This window comes from Ptychodera flava, chromosome 2 (assembly GCF_041260155.1).
Source record: "Ptychodera flava strain L36383 chromosome 2, AS_Pfla_20210202, whole genome shotgun sequence".
Taxonomy (NCBI): Eukaryota; Metazoa; Hemichordata; class Enteropneusta; family Ptychoderidae; genus Ptychodera; species Ptychodera flava.
In genome coordinates this window covers 44110744-44134357 of record NC_091929.1, presented here as the reverse complement: position 1 = coordinate 44134357, position 23614 = coordinate 44110744, and the positions used below count along the sequence as shown (strand labels likewise).

Sequence of the window (23614 nt, the reverse complement as noted above, 5' to 3'; positions counted from 1 at the left end):
GTTTTCATTTTAATGGTTCTTTGCTCACTGTAAAACATCAATGGTAAAAGTGTGGAATGCCAATATTGAACATTGACAAAAATGTGTGTAATACTGGTGAATGATCAATAAGTTTTTGTCTGTGAAGTTATGCAAAAGTGTACATAGTGATGAATATCATCAGAAAATTGATGTTTTAATTACTTTACATCAAGAATTTTCTCAAATTAGTACACTCAGTGTGACAGTTTTCGGACAGGGTAGTGGATTTCGCCCAAAGTCGTTTCGTAAATGACCAGCAATACGAAATCTTATTACCATACCTTTCGAAACTTTATTGTGGTTATCCTCAAACTCAGTTGACACGACAGGAGTGGTATTTCGGGGTCAAAGTTGCCAAAGTTTTGACCCTATGTCAAGGGCGTAGTAATCGGACTGCAATCCCAGAAATCGGACGTCGTGTTTGGAATGTGATTAGGAGCTAAGTATTGATAATTTGAAACTTCAAGCCACCGATTTTTAATTTCGATGTGTTTAGAAAACAGTATATAAGAATATTTCATGATAATTAGTTATGTTTAATCCATGGACGACTCAACTATATTTCGACGTGTATAGCGCTTAGATATCGGACACGGGCTGTCTCTGTACATGTATGTGTTGCTTTCGGCACCTTGTATCGTACGGTGTGGCTAACTTCGCTAAGTTTGTTCAGTGAGTATTACTTATAATTGTTTCCATTGCATATTTTGTTTGTATTAGAATCGCACAGGCATTATTTAATAAAAATAGCGAGTATATTTCATCGTATGGAATTATTTACCTGTCAAGTTTTTACGCAGTAAGTCACTTACTACGTTTACACAATTATGCTAAATATTGTCTGTCCGAAAACTTGTACACTTCTTACGTTCATTAAATGTACTTTTTTTTCTCGGAACAACTGCGAAGTTTTCCTTAAAACTATACATGCAATCGTAGCGAACAATGAAAATAATATTTTCAAAATCATTATTCTCCCCTACATTCAAAATTCAATGCTAAATCAGGACTTTAGTCAAAATTTCAGTTACTTTGACTTGACGGCAGTATGTTGACAGTATCACTGACGCGATGTCAGACGACAATTTTTGACTGCCGCTCGTAGCGAACTCAATAGCTTCTACCAAAAAAACTATCGAAAACGGGACAACAGTCACAGGTCCAGTAGGCAAAATTTGTGATGATTTTTTCCTATTATTATCATAAAAAATAATTATGAATATTAATAAATTATTAATATGAATGTTACAGAATATTAAAACTTTTTTACACACAATATCGTCTAGTTTGTGTAGATGCCATCTGGAAACTCCATTGTTTTGATAATTATGATTATGAATAATTATGATTATGATTAATAAAGTCATATTTTACACATTGTAATGTGCTTATGTGAACAACCCTCTGGAAACCCTCATAAAGTTTCACAATCTATGCCAAATATACAAGTGACACCATCGCCCAGGTTTAGTCTACGGCGAGAGTTACCATTGCCCAGGTTCAGTCTACGGCGAGAGTTACTACACAGTGTATATAATGAGAAGGTAGCCAGCTCCACTCGACAGTAAACTGACATACCCATGAATTACCTCCGTTTTCTTCACTTCTGCATGTTGATTCTCAAAATTTCTCCCGGTGTTGGCAAGTCCATAAATCAGCCATCAAATCTACCTAGTTTTGGCCACTTAGACGGAAAATTTGTGAAGTTTGAGGCTGCGAGAAGGTATATATCGCCAATGAAATGATGCTGCCTTAGCCGAATCGACAGCATCCGGGATGTTTAGGGCCGTTTGCGAAATTTGAATGTAGCCGCCAAGCGGGGCCGAGGGCGGAGCCATGATTTAACGTTGTTAGATATGCTGACATAATTGATCGTACGGCCAATGAACGCTCGTGACCTTTTTTACACATGAAAGTTACACTTACACTGTACGATTACTTCATGGTCTGTCCAAGGATGGAGGTGTCTCAAGTCAACGGTCCAAGCTATGTATGTGTGATTACAAACGGATGACGGGTTGCAGATGCGTTTGTTTATGATAGATACCCGGTTGATATTGTGAAAATATGTCAAGTTCAGCGACTTGGCGAGGAGACCTCAAAACAGCGTACGTACGTACAAACACGCAGTCACCTTCCAATTGAACTTGTGATTTTCAGAGATTTACAATGAAAATACAGGCAGCGTTGACTGTCGTCTATTTTGCTGCCCAACAAAATATTAAAAACACAGTCACGGACGTGTTTTACAGACAAAGCACAGACAATGTACCTTGAAATCGATATCTTTTTTATTGAAAAGGCGTACGCGTGCTGGCGTTACGAGGACCTGTTACTTTTTTATGAATATGTTAGACAAATATATCCATGTCTTGCAAAAATACTGAGAAAAAGTAAAATTTTAATAATATTATCAATAGGTTTATTACAGAGCTTCCGTTAACGCAACATCCTGCGTATTTCAAGCATGTTATTACTTTGAAGTACGCAAAGTAAAATGACGTCTGCGTAATCCGATACGCATTAAAAAGCGCAGTCTCTGTAACAAAGACATGAGCACACGTAGTTTCCCTTCAATGTGAAGTTTATCCAGGACTAAAAATAAATTGTTTGCTGATAAAAATGTTCATAATTTAGCAATATTTTGTCCTACATCCTGTCAATCACGTTTTCCTTCAAGTCTGTACCAATAAAAATGTAACAAGTTCAATAGAGTTCGTCGTTATTGCAAAAAAAATGTTTTTTTTTTCCGCTGCGCCCAATGCATACTTGTAAACCCTGAAGATCTCCTAGTCGAATATCAAGTTTAAGTTAATGCTACGCAAACTTAAAAATAATAGTTTTATGCCGGTCTGCAAACTTATTCCAGATTATTGCAAAATTGGCCATAATTGCAGCCGTGATTCCAGTCTCATCTGTCCTGTGTGAGCGCGTGGGTTCAGTACCCAAAACAGGATTACAAAATCGAAACGTAGCTGTCTAAGTGACTATGCCTGATCTAAATGATCTGATGGTGATAACCATGGAAGGCCCGAGCCTAAGTGAATTTGACTTCAGAGCAGCGATGATAGGTCAAGCAGCGAAGGCAATAGTGGGAAGTTGTAGTCTAAATAATTAGGCCTAGTATTAAAGAAATGAAAATCGTCGACAGAAAATAGAACAGAACAAATTGTGAAACTAATATCAAAGAAAAAACATTGTCACTGATGTTGTTTATTGAACACTTTATTCATTGACTTTTGAACCGGTTTTCGATATCGCGTAGACAGCTGTTATATATAGGTACTTACATGTAGTCATGTTGTACGCATTTTTGGTACATTTTACGCAAATAGAAAAACAATTTGCGAACAGCCTTACGCAGATTTGGAAATCCTAACCGAAGCTCTGCAGTTTTATCACACTCAGAAACTGAAGCGAGGACTTTCTGTCTTCGGGAAAAAACAATTGACGCTACACACGGATGCAGCAGGGTCTGTGGAAAAAACACTAAAATTTTGAAACGAGAACGGGCAAGAAAATGTCAGCACGTTTGTAAGCCTGGAGTGTTAGTCGTGTTCCTTGCTATTCAAGGTATTTGTGGGTACGGTGTGCACATGGCGGAGGTTCTTCGGGAATAGGTGGATACCGTGGAAACCTAGCTGTGATATCGCAGCGGCGAACGTGCGGAGGAGGGGCAGAGGAGTCGGTCACAGTTGATGACGGTGTGCTCACTATCGTCGGAAGTTCATCTGGACGTTTGTAATGGACGTACGTGATGACGGTGTCATCAAATAATATGGATAAGGTGTATATATTAAAATGCTGGCAAACACGATCGCAGCAATCTATATTGAGCTGCCTGCTGCGGTGTTTGTTCAGTTGATGCTGTCCCCGTTTCGCTGAAGCTACCACCTCCATTGATCGCATACCCAGTAAGCTGCTTTGGAGCAACCTTACAACTGCTATAAAGTTCGAAAAATACACCGTCCGACTAGAGAAATGAAACTCATTCCACGTTTTGATGTTGATCAGACACATGTACATTCGGGTCAACTGATGAGAGGTCTAATCAAAGGTCACGAGCGTTCATTGGCCGTACGATCAATTATGTCAGCATATCTAACAACGTTAAATCATGGCTCCGCCCTCGGCCCCGCTTGGCGGCTACATTCAAATTTCGCAAACGGCCCTAAAAGATCCCGGATGCTGTCGATTCCGCTAAGGCAGCATCATTTCATTGGCGATATATACCTTCTCGCAGCCTCAAACTTCACAAATTTTCCGTCTAAGTGGCCAAAACTAGGTAGATTTGATGGCTGATTTATGGACTTGCCAACACCGGGAGAAATTTTGAGAATCAACATGCAGAAGTGAAGAAAACGGAGGTAATTCATGGGTATGTCAGTTTACTGTCGAGTGGAGCTGGCTACCTTCTCATTATATACACTGTGTAGTAACTCTCGCCGTAGACTGAACCTGGGCAATGGTAACTCTCGCCGTAGACTGAACCTGGGCAATGGTGTCACTTGTATATTTTGGCATAGATTGTGAAACTTTATGAGGGTTTCCAGAGGGTTGTTCACATAAGCACATTACAATGTGTAAAATATGACTTTATTAATCATAATCATAATTATTCATAATCATAATTATCAAAACAATGGAGTTTCCAGATGGCATCTACACAAACTAGACGATATGTGTGTAAAAAAGTTTTAATATTCTTTAACATTCATATTAATAATTTATTAATATTCATAATTATTTTTTATGATAATAATAGGAAAAAATCATCACAAATTTTGCCTACTGGACCTGTGCAACAGTGTCACCTGACTCAATATGAGGTCACATGACCTGTAAAACGCTATCGATACGGAGCGAAGTGAGTGTAACTAACAGGATGTCACTAAATGTCCGAAAACTGAGGTCGTCCGGAAACTGTCACCCTGAGTGTATAGTGACGGGCATGTTTGCAGTATGAACTCATTTTTTGAGAAGCTGTACAGTAATGTGTGCTGTTATTTGTTGTACAATCTGTAACTACAAATATGATTGTAAAAAGGTTTTACAACGTCAAGTGAAAGGATGAAAATATTATCATGTGCAATTTTGTTGTTAGCCCATTGGTAAAAGTATCATTTTCAAATCCATTTGCTTACAGTTACAAACCTAAATTGAGTGCCAAAATCTCCTTTATCAATATAACCCAGTCATTTTTTTCAGATATTTGCCAAAATTTTGATAAAAAAACTGTAGCCAATGAAATGTGATGTCATTTGGTCCAAAATTATCAGAAAAATTGTATGAACTTTAAAGAAAATTGGTAAAATTCAGGTGGGAAAAATTACAGCACTCGAAGGGTTAAGTGGCCAAAAAAGATCAACCCAGCATCATTTTCCACTGGCCTCCAAGTCAACAGTTTAGTTGCTGTGTAGCTCACTCATCTTTTTTGGCTTTTTTCAAAGAAAGCACCACTAGACCAGTAAATAAACTTACCAGCTTTGACTAGTGTATCTGCTCACACTAAGATGAACCCGTCTGGACATCTCTCATACCCAGATGCCTCGTTGTTATTAAGGACAGGTTTTTGACCCTATTGTGCTACTAGCTGAATATAACCAGAGTTAAGGACACCTGTCCATTAAAGGCACTTTTGGTGTTTCTAAAGATTCTTAATAGACTGGCTTCATTTTACAAGCTTCAAGTTTCCCATGGTGGGAAACTGGAATAAAGCACTACAAATCTAAATTGCCCATGAGTACAAAGAACTCCTTTATATAAATATATTACTTTTACCTATTTTTCTCATCACTAGGGTACCATGTAACACTGGTATTTTGCTCTTAAAATGCATTGTGTATATAATTGTGTCATGGTTAGTGAATTTTAAATGTTGGCAAAGGCAGTTGTACTTTGAATGTCAACAGTAAAATTACATAAATCAGTTTCTCCAATCTTTAACAAAGTTGATGCATTATTTTTTCCAGATGTAGAAATTCAATAATGAATACAGTATGTGTAGGGTATAAGTACACCTTTCCCTTATTTTTGACCAGTATTGTGTCATCTGGAAATAAACTGTCTGAGTGCAGAGAGGTGAAAGAACTTTGAAGCATTTTCTGACAGAAAAATACCATCACTTCAGTATGTGTCTAGGGCTGAAGAATGGTGTTTTGACATGAAAGAATCTTTCTAAAACCACTGTCAGGTTGACCTTCAGCCCATGTGGTCCCTTACAACGGCTGTTTTCTGTTTACCCATCAATCAATCCAGTGCCACAATGCTTGCATTAATTGTTGCTACTTGGCCAACTGCTCCACCTATTTGTGTTTCCACTTTGTGAGAGAAGGGGTGTCTCTCATTTTGTGCAGTATAGATCTACAATTCAGACAGTCACATAAAAGTCGGCTCCCAGCCTTTGTGATCTTCAAGAAAATCTGTCACAGCTGTCAGTCAATCTTTACCAAATCAAATACCTAAAAGACCTCCTACCATCATGACAGGAGTATAAAAAAAGAAATGATTTGTCTGATATTGACTGGTCTGTCAGAGTTTGTCAACTCCTGTGTTGAATCTTAAGAGGTCATTGATGACAAAAAGCATGACCAGCTCAAACAATTTGCCTTAATCAACCTTTTGACAACTTGGTACTGTCCAGTTGTTGTCAATGGTGAGAGTCGACCAATTCTCAGGCGATATTTGAATGACTTAAACCTTTCACCCCCAGTTCCCTGTATACAGGTCCAACTTTACCATAGAAAACAATAGGTTTGGGACAAACCATGGTGGTGAATGACTTAAAGTCAGACGGCATATGTGAATGGTGAACAGATTCTTCAGTGCATCAAAGGTGTGCATTCTTTCACTGTTGGGTAAACTGTTGTAGACACCAATTTTTAGCCAGTATAACTCAAGTAGAATATCTGTACATATTCATCTAGATTGTCTTTTTATCACTTACTTGCACGCTGATGTACTTCTGGATTCAAAAGTCATCTACGTCATTTTCCTGAATATTTTATTTTCATACAGGCTGTTATTCATTTGGTTATACTTAGGTTGCATCCATCAAACAGCGATATGTCCTATTGAAAACTTACAATCTGAGTTTAATCTGAAATTGATTTGCAGGTTGGATTACTATTGGTGGATCAGAGTTTAGCAGCTAGTACTACAGAAGACACTGGGATTGAACGTTGATGTTTTTCCTGCCTAGGTAATTATATATTCATTCTCTAGTATGTTCTAACCCTTTGAGTGTTGTAATTTTTCCCACCAAAATTTCAGCGCAACATTTATCAATTTTTATGAATTTTTCTGTACTTATTTGCTAATTTGGATCAAATGGACATCATATTTCATTGGCTACAGTTTTCACCAAAATTTTGGCAAAAATCTGAAAAAATTTGACCGGGGCACATTTTACAAGGGTGACAAAAATTGACTTTGGCGCTCAAAGGGTTGACCACTTGCTTCTGCAACAGGTATTGCAACAACAGCCGAGCTGTTTACAGAAAGTTACAATCATTGCCTTCCGTAAGCTTGTTTTTGAACATGATAGAAATGTGTTCAAAAAGAGGAGATATGGCATAGAGAATAGGAATAGATAGATCTGGCTACTGGAGCAAAGTACAATTTCTAATCATTTCAACCCCTTCCAAATTTTTTTTGATCTTCATGTTATACACCTCCAAAACAAACCCTAAAGTCTTCTTCTGACCATGGGAATAACAGTTGTTGATAGCAATTGGTCCATACACTTGTTTGCTTGCATGCCAGGTACCTACCAACTGATATGATTTGTGCCCATGTCTTTTCGGGAATGTTCAGTTATTACCAGTATATAAGGCCAGTTGAGTGGGCTGGGTTGGGGGATGTATGTGCTTTTCACCAAGAAATTGGGGTGGGGGGGTTACGTGTTTCATATTTTCTTATATAAAATTGATTTATGTCAATGTTTTCATTCTCTGAAGTCACTACTTGGGTATACACTGTGGTCTGAATACTAATATACAGGTCTATAGATAATCTGTCTCAGCAACTCTATACACAAGGCTTGGATTGTCTAACAGTGATTTACCTGCAGAGTGGAAATCACAGCATTCTGGCATACTTTGCATTAAGTTAGGCAAATTTCCCAGCGCAAACGCAATGTTAAAGTGAGATCTGGCATTTAATTGTTATAGAAAATCATTTTGTGCCGTGGGATAGCTCACAGTATTAATGTCTATCAGTTATTGAAGAAACACATTCACAAACCGTATCTTGGTAAATAAAAACAGGAACAACAATAGAAAGTATCTTTTTACTTTGCTGTTCATTATCAATCAAGCACTAATATTGAGTGTGATAATAATGCAAATCTCGTCAAATGAATTTTAAAACACATGAAATGAAATGTTATTATCTCGGTTGGGATTGTTTATGAGTAGGTAGGTGAGTTCACGAATTTTGACAGAGGGAGCAAGGAGAGTTTTCAGACCTGGCACCCAGGCCGCAATATTGCACAATCCCTTACTTCTCTGTCTGCTTTCTGTCCAGCTCACTTTCTCTAAGCCTGCAATTTGTCTTGTGTAGGCCTTTCTCTGAGATCGTCTTTCCAATTTACAGATCACAATGCCGATCCCTTTAGACTGTAACACATCGTAAAGTGTCTCAGTGTAGCTAAAAACCTAAAACTGCTTCACATGGATCAACTTACCCTTTCAAACGGCTCAAGTAATAACAAAGCAAACTGTTCTTTTTAAAATGAAAGTGATTTTCTCATGTTTTCCCAAGAGAACAAAGTACATTGCAATGACTAGTAAAGCAATCAGACTGGTGTTTATTTGGCTTTAAGCCTGTGAAAGCCAAATTCCTTTGAGATGTCACTAAGCCTGAAAGAGTTTGTTCACCCTTGTGGTAAGCAGTGATTGTAGAGTGGTATATGGCATCAGTGTTTGACTACAACACATTTTAACACTTTTTCACTTCAAACAATGTTGTCTTCAGTTGTGAGCTCAGTTGTTATCTGTTATTTACAATAAGATGTTTCTTAACCATTGTTTTTTGCCCTGCACTGTTTACTCATAACATATCTGCCACTGAGAACCCGTTACAGGATTATTGGATTTGCCACTGAATCTGATAAAACCACAGACGCCTCATGTGCCCCTACAGTGGTATACTGCATGTAAAATTGAGGGATGCATTTTCTGATATTGTTTATGTGTAATGCAGTTTCAAGATTCAGTTGTTGTTGCAAATAACGTGTACATGTAAATGGATCAAAATTTGTCGAGATCTTCCTATAAAAAATGGATGTCGGTGTTAACCAATCATAAATTTTTCATTGTTTTCGTAGTGTTCAACAAATATGTCTTATTCTTCTTCCTAACGTTGAAATGCTATATAATAGCATTATGAACACCCTCCAATGTGAAGGATGTGCAGTGTTATTGATGACAAGTAAATTCTTGTCTTGACTAAAACTCTAGCAAAAAATAACACTATGAAGGTTATCTTCCCATGCTGTAGCTATAATAATAATAATAATAATCTTTATTACCCTTAATCATAATAATATTACAATTCAATGATGAATGTACATCTGAGTTGTGCTGTGATAAAGGGTAAATGGAAACGGAAAATAGCAAATGCTAGTCTAGTCCGTTCCCAAAGCCATTTGATGTTAAAGCAAGGAAACGAAGAAGAAAAAAGAAAACTGAAGTATATCGTAACAAAGTAACTAAGTGAATAAAAGAACAACTACATAAATAAATATATAACTAAATAGATACATTACGAGTAAGTAGAAATGCGTAAAAAAGAAAACGATAAGAGAGAAAAAAAAACAAAAACAAAAAAAAAAACAAAAAAACGTATATAAAATATATATGTAAAGTTGAATATAACTCTTCATCACTTAAAAAACAAAAACAAAAAACAATCGTGTAAAAGTAGACTTGAAAGTGCTAAGTAACTAACTAAGTAAATAAGAACAACTACATAAAATTCATTACGAATAAGTAGAAAATATGTAAAATAAAATAAAAAACAAACAAACCAAAAAACAAAATGTATAGTGAAATATATATATTTATATATCTATGATATACATATTTGTAAAGTTGAATATAACTCTTCGTCATGTAAAACACTAACCGTGTATGAGGAGACTTGAAAGGGAGTGTCTGAACGAACTTCTAGTGGTTTTTTTTTTTTTTGCTGTAGCTATACTGGGTATGTGCATGTACACTCTGCAAATGTAAATATAGATCGCGAAACAAAATATATTGTATCCATCAACTTTCATTAGTAAAAAATGACTGTTTATAATAAACTGATGCATTAATCCTTGCATTTGTGTAATGCAGAATTTGTGTAATCTGTCTTCAGATCAACAGATTCCTGGGAAAGTACCATTTTATCATGCTCATTTGCAGTCAAATTTAGAAAACTTCATGTGCTGTTTCAGAGCCAACACTGATACAGTGTATTAAGTAATAAATTTATTAGACTAAGTTTAAATCTTGGTGCAGATATGCATATTCATCATTGATAATAGGCCATTATGATCAGTAACCATTTCACATATTAAATGAATACTTATATCATAGCTCATTTTAAACATAAATATAGATGAAATGTTTGGAGCTTTTCTTTTCATTAATAAGCCTTCAAGTATGACCTTTCTGTACTTTGTAGCATGAATAAAATGAATTGTTAATGACACTGGATATAGTTCTTTGTACAGTTCTTTTACAGTAACATTAAAATACAGTCATTTTTGTCCATAATTTTAAATGCAAAATGCTTCTTAATTTGTTATAATTGTCAACCAGATGAATGGAAGTGCCCTTGGATGATATTAATATTTGTACATCATAGACAGAGATTATGGCACCGTGGTATATTTTAGGGATTAAAACTCAGTAGATTACTTTGGACATGCAATGAAATGTACAATCCTTTCAACATGATTACATACAGTCTATTGAAATGCAAGCTTACAGACAGCTACAATCTTTCAAGGTTGACTGGGTTAAGAAACTGTAGATTTTGTAAGCAACGGTCTTTGAAAAGGATTATTATTCATATCTAGGAGTCGTATCTTCAAGTTTATATACTCACTTGTGTCATCCTTTGACAGTTGGACTGTAATGCATAGGTTTTACCCATTTGAGTTATATTTTCACTTATTTATAAATGTGTTTATTTTTCATTTCTTCCCTGTCTTTTTGTAATGAATGGAATCACAAAAGCCATTTCAACAGGACAACTTCTCAAGCAAATTGTTGTAGGGCATTCTTTTGATATACATCAGGGTTTACATCACTTTTTACTTTTGAGAGTCCCTGGGACCCCTGGGTGTTAGAAAATGGGAGTCCTACATCAAAATATGGGGGTCCCAATTTATTTCAAAAGAATATTTTATTGTTTATCCATGCCATGGTCTTCACTGTGTTCAGTTAGTGTTATAACACACGGCAAATGGTTGCGCATTTCTTAAAATTATTCTTACATGAAAATTCTAGTTCATACTGAGGTCCCTCATTGATCAATTCAAAGAACACTATTCATAATTGAAATGATCTCATAACTTTAATGACAAGTTCACAAAGTTGTGAAATTTGAACAAGTATTCAAATTTGTCAAATTGACAAGAAGGTAAGTAATTTCATACTCTGAAATGGCATTCACCCAGCAAGTCCAGTAGGTTGAGTTCACACTCTGCCAGCAGCTCCTTCAGCAAATAACCTAGCATTGTTTATGAAGTCAAAATCATCTGTGATTGGGCCAACCAGTTTGATGAACATTAGTCTATTAAGCCTTTGAGGATTGAGTCTATTTCGTGCCCTCTGTTTGATGGCATTTTGTACTGAAAAGCCCCTTTCACATGGGGCAGAGGACACTGGTATGAAAAGAGCAATTTTAGCAAGAATGGCAAGATCAGGATACTCCTCTGTAAAATCAGTTAGCAACAGCTTGATATACATATCAAAATTCAGTGCGTCCCTATGAGATCTTGTGAAGTGTTTGTAAACAAGAAAGTGTGCCCTAGCTCTATCAGCATCAATACCTGGTGTATTGTTATGATGATTCAACAGTTGATCAAGCTGGTTGACCCCATAGTCAGGTAGGTTGGCCAAATTTTCAGAATATCTGTGTGGGTTTAGAATTACATCAAAACATTCCAGAATATTCATCTCATCATCTGGAAATCTGCAATCTAAATTCTGCAGTAGTTTGTTGATATAATTTTCTCGTACACTACAGAAGCTCTGTCTGAGTGGCTGATTGTAAGTGACTTTAATGTTTTTGTATGTGTTTTTCTGACCATTGCCAGGAACATCACCCAAATCATTAAAGACTTCTCTGATAGTGTGTGAATCATTAGTCATTGTATTCAATGTGTCCCTAATAGACTGAACACTTTTTTTGATATGGGATAGGTTGACAGAATCTTTCTGAAATGTAAGGCTCAAAATTCCAATCACAGTAAGGACATCAATCAATAAGGCAGTGAATAGCAGAAACAATGAATTGGAGACAAATTTCAACAGCCCATCAGCCTTTCCCCTTTTTTGTCACTTGCAAGTGCCAAGGCAATTGGCTCAAAACTGATGAAAATCATCTTGACAGCTGATTCAACCGACAACCAGCGAACAGATGTAGGCTCAGTAATTTGTTTCGCCTTTCCATTCAACAGAGTTTGAATTTCTCTAAGTTTGTCATATCTCACACTAGAGTCATTAAGTATTTATACAATGAATGGATTATATTATGATATTCTTTGCAATATTCAATATCTCTGCCTGCTTGAGAAGCAGCAAGATTCAATCGATGTGCAACACAATGCACTTGAACAAGGTTGGGATTTCTGGCTTTTAATTTTGCACCCAACCCGTTCAAACGACTGGTCATTACGGCCGCCCCGTCTGTTCCCAGTCCATATTTTGTCTACGGCCGCGTCACAGATTTCTTTCCTAGTCAAAAATTCAATCAAGGCGTTTTCGATCCCTGCAGCAGTGGCAATTTGCTGGTTACCGAGGAAAGAAACATTCGCCTCGCCATTCTGAATATATCGAACATATATGGCAAGTTTCTTGAACGGTTATGTATTGTCACAAGTCTCATCCAACATTATACCGATGAAATCACTTGCATGTATGCTATCAATCAGGGACTTCTCGATCACACGTTGAATACACTCTTCAAACTCCATAACTATCTGCGGACGTTTGTAATATTCAATGTCTAAGCCGTTCAGATTCTGTAGATGCATGATGTCAGTGAATACATCGCATGGAAGGTCACGTTTAGCGATCAGATAAACAGTACGTAATTGTGCAGCGTACGCCTCGAGTTCGTTTACCCTGCACCTGCCGGTCCTCTGCAGATTTGCGAGCGGTAGTAAATTGTGACCTCAAGCTTAGGATTTTAACACTTGTGAGATGACTTTTCGAGTCCTGATGACGAGTGAGAGTTGAATGTTGAAAATTAGAACAACCTTCCGTGAACGGGCATGTAACATTCGATTTCAAACATACATCGCATTCCATGACGTTTCGCTCTTCAGAATATCGAAGCCATTTAAATCTATTGAGCCAACTTCTGTTGAATGTTCGTAATTTTGCTGACTTGGCCGGGGGATCTGATGTATCAGTATCGCATGGGTAGCTGCTGTTTCGGCCTCGACCAAACCTACATCGTGCTGGTTGCTGCGGCTGTCGAAAAACTTTCGCAGATCGGCTTGTTTTGGGTATTTGACACGACCCGCCATGATGCATATAGACATGTATTGATCGCCGCAAACAAGAAATCGACCAATTAAGAATCAGTTTACATTTTGAAAGTCACTTTTTACGGTAGTAAAATTTGTTTCCGCGGGTACCATTGGTCATCAAACAGTGGAGGCCAATGCACTACGGAGCATTCTATTAAAGTATGGGGTCGGTAAGGTTTACTGGGATGTGTTTTACGTGTTCAGCAGCTTCGCGAGATATACACCAGCAACAGATATTTCTGCGTCCGAAGGGACGCGTAGTTTAGTTTTGAGGGGTCCTGGGTCCGGTTTTATGCGTAAAGGACGCAGAAATGCGCGTCATGTAAAACCCTGATACATTATAGACATTATAATGTCACAGCTATTCATTTACATGTATAAATTTAGACTGGCTCCCTGTCGCTTGACTTGCAGTAGTAAATACTGGTTGGCCAAGCCAAGCCGTTCACCCCATCGGATGATCTACGCAATAGCCTACCACTAGAGTGACATTCTGCTGAAGTTTATTCCTTCAATTTATTCTGTTTTGATATTTATATGCCCACAGAATTGGACCAAGTCTAACATACTGTACATATATATAATTGTCAGGGTCAATTTTAGTCTCTCTCTGTGGTCTAGGTTTTTGAAGTAATTTATAAAAGACATAATGTCATAGAATCAGTGGTTCGAGGATATTTCTTTTATTCGCACAATGATAATGAATTATACTTGACAACTTACCCAACAGGAACTTTATCTATGGGTGGTATATTTTTTCCTCTCCTATCTACACAACTGCAAGAGTTCTGTTGGTTCCCTAGATCATTTACCCCTGGAGGGGGAGCAAAGGTCACCTAAGGTCACCACACAAACTTCCGGGATATTTCTGTATAGTATTCTTATCTCCCAAGGTATGCTTTGCACATCTGCATAATATCCTCACTTTTTTCTCATGCGTGAATGATACTTTCTGGATAGATATTATGAATAGTGACGTGTAAAAATGAAAAAAAACAAACAAACAAACAAAATACAAAGTAGCGTAAATACTTCTTTGTGCAACTATACAATTGGTTTGTTTTTCTTGAACCAGCCAGTTCATCGTTGTAGTTTCTTACCATATGCTGGGAATGGTGTACATGTGATTTTCTGTTAAAGAACATTGCAATCAGATGAACACAAGAAAAAGAATTTTCTTCATACTTTATTTTTCGTGGCTTTAAAGTTTTAGCTTCTCATGAGATCAAGACAATGTAATATTACATTTTAAGCACATTGTCATTTTATAATGGTTATACTTGCAATTAATGAACAGTTTGAAATTAATTTTACCCATGTAATATTTATTCAAATCATTAGATTCAAATGCATTTAGGATATTTGATTGGTTTATCACTCAAATCACTTGCAAAGCAAAAATTTAATGTGTCATAGTTTGTTATTGTGTAAAATTTTATAAATATGCTATTTTAATATTTGACTTTTGCTTGTCAAATATCCTCCTGAAATCAATTAAAAAAGTAAATGTCCTTGTCATAGAAGTGTTTATTCCAAAGGCCAACTGAATTTTTGGTTCCAGTGTTTGAATGTTGGTCAGTGATACTTTTGTTATCTGAGCCAGGGAGTATGAAGATGTTCTATCAATCAGAATGGTAACACACCTTTAGAATGCATCCGTTGAAGATCAGAAAGGGTAATGATATATTAGATTATGAGCCATAACTTGAAACCGTAATTTGTTTGTCAATTTTTTATTATTGTACCATAACTTTAGGATCAAATACTGAGTGATGTCAACATAAGAGTTACATAAAAAAGATAGTTTTTTTTTCCTACTTGTAATATAGTTTTATTGCTGCATTGGTTAAAGCTCCATTCGCTGTAACTTCAAATACATTTTGCAGAATTGTTGCATGACTGTAATAAAATTATTCCCCCCCACCAAATTGCGTACAATTATACAAATATCCAATTTTAGATGTTTGTAATGTCCATCATTGTTTATGACAACTGAGTTTACAGCAGGGACTAATTGTATGCAATGAATTGTAACAATGTCAATACTGTGCATTTTATTATACCTTACAGAGTGGAAAAGGAAAATTACCTGTTGATTGAACAAAAATGATTAAAATGTTATCAAATTTTATAGCTCTTGTCTGCCCCTTTAAGAGGTGTTTTTCAGAGTCAAGGGGTATGTCAGAGACAGCTTTTACCCTGTGTAAATGAGTGAAGTGTTCACTGGTTATTGGCCAGATAAGCTTAAAGTTTTAGCAGAGAGTTAATCTTAGCTCTACAAAACACTGAAATTTATTTTGTGTTAAGCATGCATGGCTGTACAATCGTGTCCTGCAAGAGACACTCTGGCATCAAATTTATCTAGGTATATATATTTTGTTAAAAGCTACATTGTCAAGTTACCCTCAGGAGAACGCTAGCCTTTTGTGATCAGTGTGTGTAATCCCAATCAAACAACTATCGTGGGAAAATGTATGGAATTAAAGTGGTAAAATGGTGTTCAGTAAAGTCTTTGATGTTTGCCAATACCTCCTTACATCACTCAGTCTATCTGAAAACTGTTCTTAAGCTACCACAAGGGAACTCAGGAAGGCTCTAACTTTGTGGCTATTTTGTCAGTGTTTACAAATAAAATAATTAAGCAACTCTATATTGTGAGATTCATTGAACTAAAAGAGCCTTATAGTGTTGGTAACTCTTTGATGTTTACAAAAACCTTCTCACATTACTGTTTTTCCTCTCAAAAGTTTCAATCAAATGTTTGTCCACTGGGAACTTTTGGAAATTGAATGCCCATCTTCTGAGGTCATTTGGGGTTAACTCTGTAAATTATATCAAGACCAAGAGGATTAGACAGAAGGCACAGTTAATATTGTCTTACTGTCTACCTTAGCAATGCTGGAGGCATTAACCTGTTTGTGGCAAAGATAGTGATACAAAACTGCCATTAAATCACCAGGACTTTGGCTAATAAAACCTGCTTTTCTCTCCCCCCTCCTTCAATTTTTAGTCCCCACGGACACCGTCCGGGGGGACTTATAGGTTTGGTCATGTCCGTGCGTGCGTCCGTGCGTGCGTGCGTGCGTGCGTGCGTGCGTGTGTGCGTCCGTGCGTCCGTCCGTTCACACAGATATCTCAGAGATGCAAGAAGCGATTTCATTCAAACTTGGTACAAGGATTACTTCATATGTCATACAGATGCACGTCGATTTGTTTTGGGATACAATCCAATATGGCCGCCAGGCGGCCATTTTATTACGATTTTTTCATGTACAGAGCCATAACTCAGACATGTTTCAACTGATTTTATTCAAAGTTGGTACAAAGACATTGACCAATGTCATAGATATGCACGTCAATTTTTTTGTGATACGATCCAATATGGCCGCCAGGCGGCCATTTTATTATGATTTTTTCATGTACAGAGCCACAACTCAGACATGTTTCAACCGATTTTATTCAACATTGCTACAAGGACATTGACCAATGTCATAGATATGCACGTCAATTTTCTTTGTGATACGATCCAATATGGCCGCCAGGCGGCCATTTTATTACGATTTTTTCATGTACAGAGCCATAACTCAGACATGTTTCAACTGATTTTATTCAAAGTTGGTACAAAGACATTGACCAATGTCATAGATATGCACGTCAATTTTTTTTGTGATACGATCCAATATGGCCGCCAGGCGGCCATTTTATTATGATTTTTTCATGTACAGAGCCACAACTCAGACATGTTTCAACCGATTTTATTCAACATTGCTACAAGGACATTGACCAATGTCATAGATATGCACGTCAATTTGTTTTGTGATACAATCCAATATGGCTGCTGTGTGGTCATTTTGTTACGATTTTTTCATATACAGAGGCATAACTCAGGCATATCTCAACTGATTTTATTCAAAGTTGGTACAAGGACATTGACCTATGTCATACATATGTACGTCGATTTTTTATGTGATACGATCCAATATGGTTGCTAGGCAGCCATTTTATTACGATGTTTTCATGTACAGAGCCATAACTCAGACATATTTCCACCAGTATCATTCAAAGTTGACATTGACCTATTTCATACATATGCTCGTCAATTTGTTTCACGTCATGTAGCAGTAACATGTCAATTATTGAAGTTTCGTAAGTAGGCTGATATGTCAAGAAATATGTACTGCATCAAATTCATGAAACTTTATACAGATGTTAACCGATGTTAAGCTCACATTGCTTTAACATTGAAAAAGACATTTATCAGTGTCATTTTAATTAATTTGTAATTGCATAAGTAATGAACTTACCTAATTAGGGTGATATAGCCACAAATTAATACAACGTCAAATGTGATGAAACTTGATACAGATGTTGATCTCATAGTGTTGTAAATACTGCATCAAACTTTATGAAATATGGTACCAGTGATAATCTGTTAAGTGTTAGAATTGTATGCAAAAATGTTTTGCAACATCCTGTTGATTAATTCCTAGTTGACTCATTTTATGAACTTTAGGATGGTGGCCTACATTGGTTTTATGTTTTCATCACCATGGAACTCATTCTTGGCCATTGAGCGCCATCTGTATCAAAGTATTTTTATCACAGACCTAATTAATGAAGAGGACTCTATCCTCTCTGAGGACATGTAATCAAAGTACCCATTATTAACAAGTGGGGACTGTGTCATCAACGATGACTTGTTTTTTCTAAAATATATGCAAGCATGATTGGAGATGCCCTGGAAAACAAGTTACAGGTGTCTTCAAGGGCATTTATGCTACAAACTGCTTTTTGAAGTAAAGAACTATGTGGATGAGATGAAACTTTGGTACAAATCAAACAGAGAAAACAATGTATCCACAAGAAAATGACGATAAATTTCTTGCTATTCAGCCTGAAGGGTAGACTTGACCAAACATGTCTTTGAATTTCAGTAATGTGTGGCTTTGAGTTTGACCATTATCAAATTTTGATATTCAAACTATATTCTGGTAGCCTGTGAAGTACCAGTATTAATGTACAAGTTAGGAAATGTGACAGAATCCATGTCGTTTAGATACAGCTTGATTGTTTTGTATGTCTATGATAGTATAGAATTAAGCATCAGTTGGGATGTTTTAATCCTTTGAGTGCTGTATTTTTTCCCACCAAAATTTTAGTGCAACATTTTACCAATTTTTATGAACTTTTCTGTAATTTTCCTGATAATGTTAGACCAAATGAACACAATATAATCTTTGGCCAGTTTTATAAAAATTTTGGCAAAAATCTGACAAAAATTGACTCAGGTATATTTTTTAAGGGCGACAAAAATTGACTTTGGCGCTCAAAGGGTTAAGAAACTAATTTTTCACCAACAGCTACATATTTTAATCAACAAATATTTACGACACAAAAATGTTTTTAGAATCTTTTTTCCAGTTTGTAAAACCAAAATACCAGATCTGGCAGTAGACATGTTTACTTTTTGTAAAAAGTTCAGCAAATGAGGTTCAGGAGCTTTTTGAGTTATAAGCTGATCCCTGTGGCAGAGCATACTCTAGGAACATTGCGGTATACCACTGGCTACTTTGAAACAGCAGCTTGAGGCTACAGTGCCACAAGGCGACATGGAATAGAAATAGAAATACAGCTGGTATGACTTGCAATAACAAACAATCCAGAAACATTTGTTAAGATTCTTATCTTACTGTTCTTTGTTAGTCTTAAGCTGGTTGGGATTTTGAAATGCAGATTTTTGAAAATGAAAAAAATTAATGTAAGTTATTCCCACAGAAATTACACAAACATAGCTCAGCCATGAATTTCAATTCAAATATCAGTGAATTACATGCAGAAGGTCTGGCATTGATTTCTCCTACATTGTGAAAGACAATATGTGCAAGTTTTCTTGAGCTACAAGTATCGATTAGAAAATATTTGTATTCAAACTCTCATCGTGAACGCAGTTGGCATTGCAATATTGGCTAGTTGCATTAAATAGGGCCAAGACAGCCATTCATTCAGGCAAATCAGTCCTTAAGAAGAAAAAAGAAACCAAGATATTTTTGACAACCCGGTATATGTAATTCTTAATAATAAATCTAAAGTCTTCTTTCGTGGCCTCCCATTGAATTGGGGCATGCATTTTAACTTAGAGTGTGAAACCACCAAATTGTTGGCTTTGATCATAAATTTTTATGATTTTAGATTTATCATAGCTTAAGCCTGACTGTAATTTCATCTTTCATAAACAGAAATTTTATGAGAGATTTTTGCCTGATAAAGAAATATGACTTCAAACTGTGAAGACATCCGAATGAATAGTTAAATTTGGGTTATTTTGATATAGAATCTGCAGCACTTATTCAGTAGCAAGGCTCTCCTAACTTGATGTCTTTTGTGGTAAGTTCAAATTAATATATTAAATGGTAATTTTCAATCCTTAAAATTTCTATTGGAGTGATTAGTGGGAAAATATTACTAGAATTTATCATTTCTGAGTCGTGACATCAATATTTTTTAATAAATATTAAGTGTGCCAGCAATAAAAGTTATGTTTAACAGCTAACACCACTCTTTGATAAAGTGAGCCATAATGATACATTGGCGAAGTAATATAAAGGGATTAGAGGTGTGTAAAGGGCTTTTCAAGGATCGCCGTTCTGGCTGTGTCAGCACGCCGTGTGGCTGCTGGAAATAGTGTGAGTTTTCAATAAACTAGGGGGTTCAGTTAATGGCCCAACTAGGCTGTACAAGTGACAAAGTTGTGTATATGGTAATTTGACTCAGAGACCTGAGCGAATCAGATCTGTGTGATTATGAATTGACAGAATTGCTGCAGCTTTACACCATAATTACTAGGTAAACACTCTACCCTGGGAAATTACTCTCTTTATATCTCACTTGTTAAACACAAAATTTTGTGTATCACTGTTTACCAGCCTGTGTTTTTATCACCAGGTTGAGAAGATAGTGGGGATTGTCAGCATCAGTGGACGATTGGTCTCTGTTGGAGTTGTACGCTGAGTTATTTCAAGGTAAAAATATATAATTATATCCTTACTTTGCAAGCTTTGTAGATTGTTTCTAGTCCTGGATATGATAAGATTTTGATGAAAAATTGTAAAAAATGTAGGAATATTATTGTAGTCTAAGATATTGTAACATTTTAATGAAAACTTAAACATATAGTAGAGACAAGATTTTTCCTTGCCCTAAATATGTTAAGATTTGAGAAGGAAAATTCAAAAAAATGGTATACAATAACTACTATTCCACATCAGAGACCAAAATATGAACATTCTACTGGATATATACCTTGTAGGCAATTGCTGATCAAAGTATTCAGTATTTATGATTAGCTGTACTTGCATTTGATAATACAAATATTTCTGATTATTACATCCATGTACCCGTATGTATAATATACGTGTTGAGTTTAAGAAAATTGTCTCCAGCCTGTTCCACTTCATTGTCAAATGTAATTCTAAGTTGTCACTTAAGTTTTTGGTTTGATTTTACATTACAATCTGCTTTTTGGGATTTTGTGCACTGAATGAAAATTAAAATCTCTTGGCTATTTTTCTAGAAAGTTATAAAAAAATGTATTTTCAGTGGTAAAATGACACTCATTCTAAAGAAATATTTGATCCAGAGGCATGGAATGTTGATGTCTTACTAGTCACATAGTGAGTTAATGTTTGTTTGTGATATTTTTACTTTTAAAAGCACAATGTTGATAGTTTGAAAGACACTCTGTTACAACACAATTTTTTTTCTTTGAACTAAAACTTAAATTTAGGTTTTCTTTCTGGATTAAATTTCATGAAAAGAAACCCTTTGTGGTTTTGATCACGTCAAAGGTGATGCGTTAAACGCTTGGGAACACAATGATCTCTTCAGCAATTGTTAAAAATGCTAACAGACATGCAACCCACTCACTGATATCACATGTATTCAGAAACACTGTATTCTCACAGTGCTTTTAATCTCAACAGATTCCAATACATTGCTGTAGAGAAAATATTTAGCACCCGTAAATGTGTACTTGCAATAGGCACATTTGCCAATTCGTACTGTTTTCTCATATTTTGTTTCCAAGAGTCAAACCACAAAAAATGTGTTATTTTTGACTTTACAAATATTGTGTGTTGCCGTAGAATTGATTGCAAAATTCTGTTCAATGGCACAGCCCTTTATGGTTGGGTTACAGCAGCCAATTGCTGTTAAAAACTGCTATAGATTGCTCAAGGTGGCATTGTGTTGCTAAAATCAATTGTCGTCGTGTTCCTATTAGTCAATTAAGCACTTTTAATAGTAGAGTAATATTCCATAATGATTGTGGAATGAATAGCTCTGTATAACAGATTTTATGTATGTAGAATGACCATTGAATTCTGTGATAAATCATAGGTTTTGTTCTCCTGAGTTTGAGTAATTTCAGGTGTAGCCTTGATCCTGTCCAATTTATTATTAGTTGGAAACAGAATTCCAGATTGAGAAAATGAAATGAGTGAGCTGGAATGCTTCTCTGTTGCAATTCCCCAACCAAATTTGCCAATGAATTTTAAGATTTTCATGTAATTCTCTCTAAGAGCTTAATATATATGTGGTTCTATGAGACTCTAGTTGGCCCATTGGGTCTGTTTACCTTATTGACATGTTCCTAATTTGGTAGTGTTGATAATCAAATTCAGGTTCATACTCAAATTTAATTGTCAACAATGCACGTACGTAACACACTGACATGCTGCATTCACAAACCAACACTAGCTTTTTCAAAATGATATGACAGTAGATGAAAACGCTGTAGTTGACATTAGGAACAGGAATATTTCGGAAAAAATGCCAAAAGTTACATTTACTTAATACTAGGCTTTAATGTACACTCATTTCTTGAATTGCAGAAAATAGATGGAAAGAAATGCCTGACAATAGTTATTTGTTCCTTAGACAACCCGTGTTCAGTCTGAACACATCTTTGTAAGTAATTTACCACGTTGTAATGTTGAAACAGCCATTACATTTGGTGATTGTTTATTGAAGTAATTAATTGATTGTTTATATCACTAATGTATTGCTTCCCACACCTGTGAAAGCATGATTTAAATTTGTATCCCAGATGCTTGTACCAGGAGAAACAAACTGAGCCGTATTGGATCATTTTGCAAAACAAAATGGCTGAGACATCTTGTATTAATTCTAAGATTAAAAAGAAAAATAAACCTGTCAGTGTTCATAGGGCTGATATCAACATGATGTCCTAGATACTGTTGCTGATCCACCATGCTACAAAAACCTGAAAAAAGATCGTCAAAAGTTACAATTAGTGAGCGTTCAAAACAAAACTACTCATTAATAAAACATACTATCAGCCCTGCTTGCAGATAATTGATAAAGAAAGCAGAATGACATATTTTTTGATAACAACCAAACACGCATTCATATGAGCTAAAGGCTGTTCACATAAATGGCTAGCAGTATGAACTATTTGTTGTCTGTTTCTATGGTTTCAGGCCTTTCTACCATTTCACAATAAATACAAATCTAAAACTCATCATTCATGTTATGTATATTTTAATAGGCTGTGCTATTGACATTAGCTTTGCATAGTTCACAATCATTCAATGAATTAGTGCGGATTACATTTTCCAAGATCTTCTCTCTGTTAATAGCTTCAACACTAAGTCGACCATTGTTCCCAAGGAACTGTTTTTAATAGCACAAGGATTAAAGTTCAGCTTTTCCAAAAGAGATCTAGCAATCAATTTTAATTGTCTGGTGAATATGTCTCAGTAAAAACCAACTCACGACTGAAAGCAACTCCGTAAATCTCTACAAGGGCATATTTGAGTTTCA

At 35.9% G+C, this 23614-nt stretch overlaps 1 protein-coding gene across 3 annotated transcripts in view; it reads left to right on the top strand.

The window, feature by feature from the left end:
* The window catches only part of LOC139121715 (excitatory amino acid transporter-like), a 122610-nt gene that overhangs the window by 35300 nt on the left and 63696 nt on the right, over positions 1-23614 (top strand). For all 3 annotated transcript variants that reach the window (XM_070686840.1, XM_070686830.1, XM_070686812.1), the window contains exons 2-3: positions 7138-7222; positions 20717-20793. The gene's annotated coding sequence lies outside the window, so the exon portion shown is untranslated. The remainder of the gene's footprint in view (positions 1-7137; positions 7223-20716; positions 20794-23614) is intronic.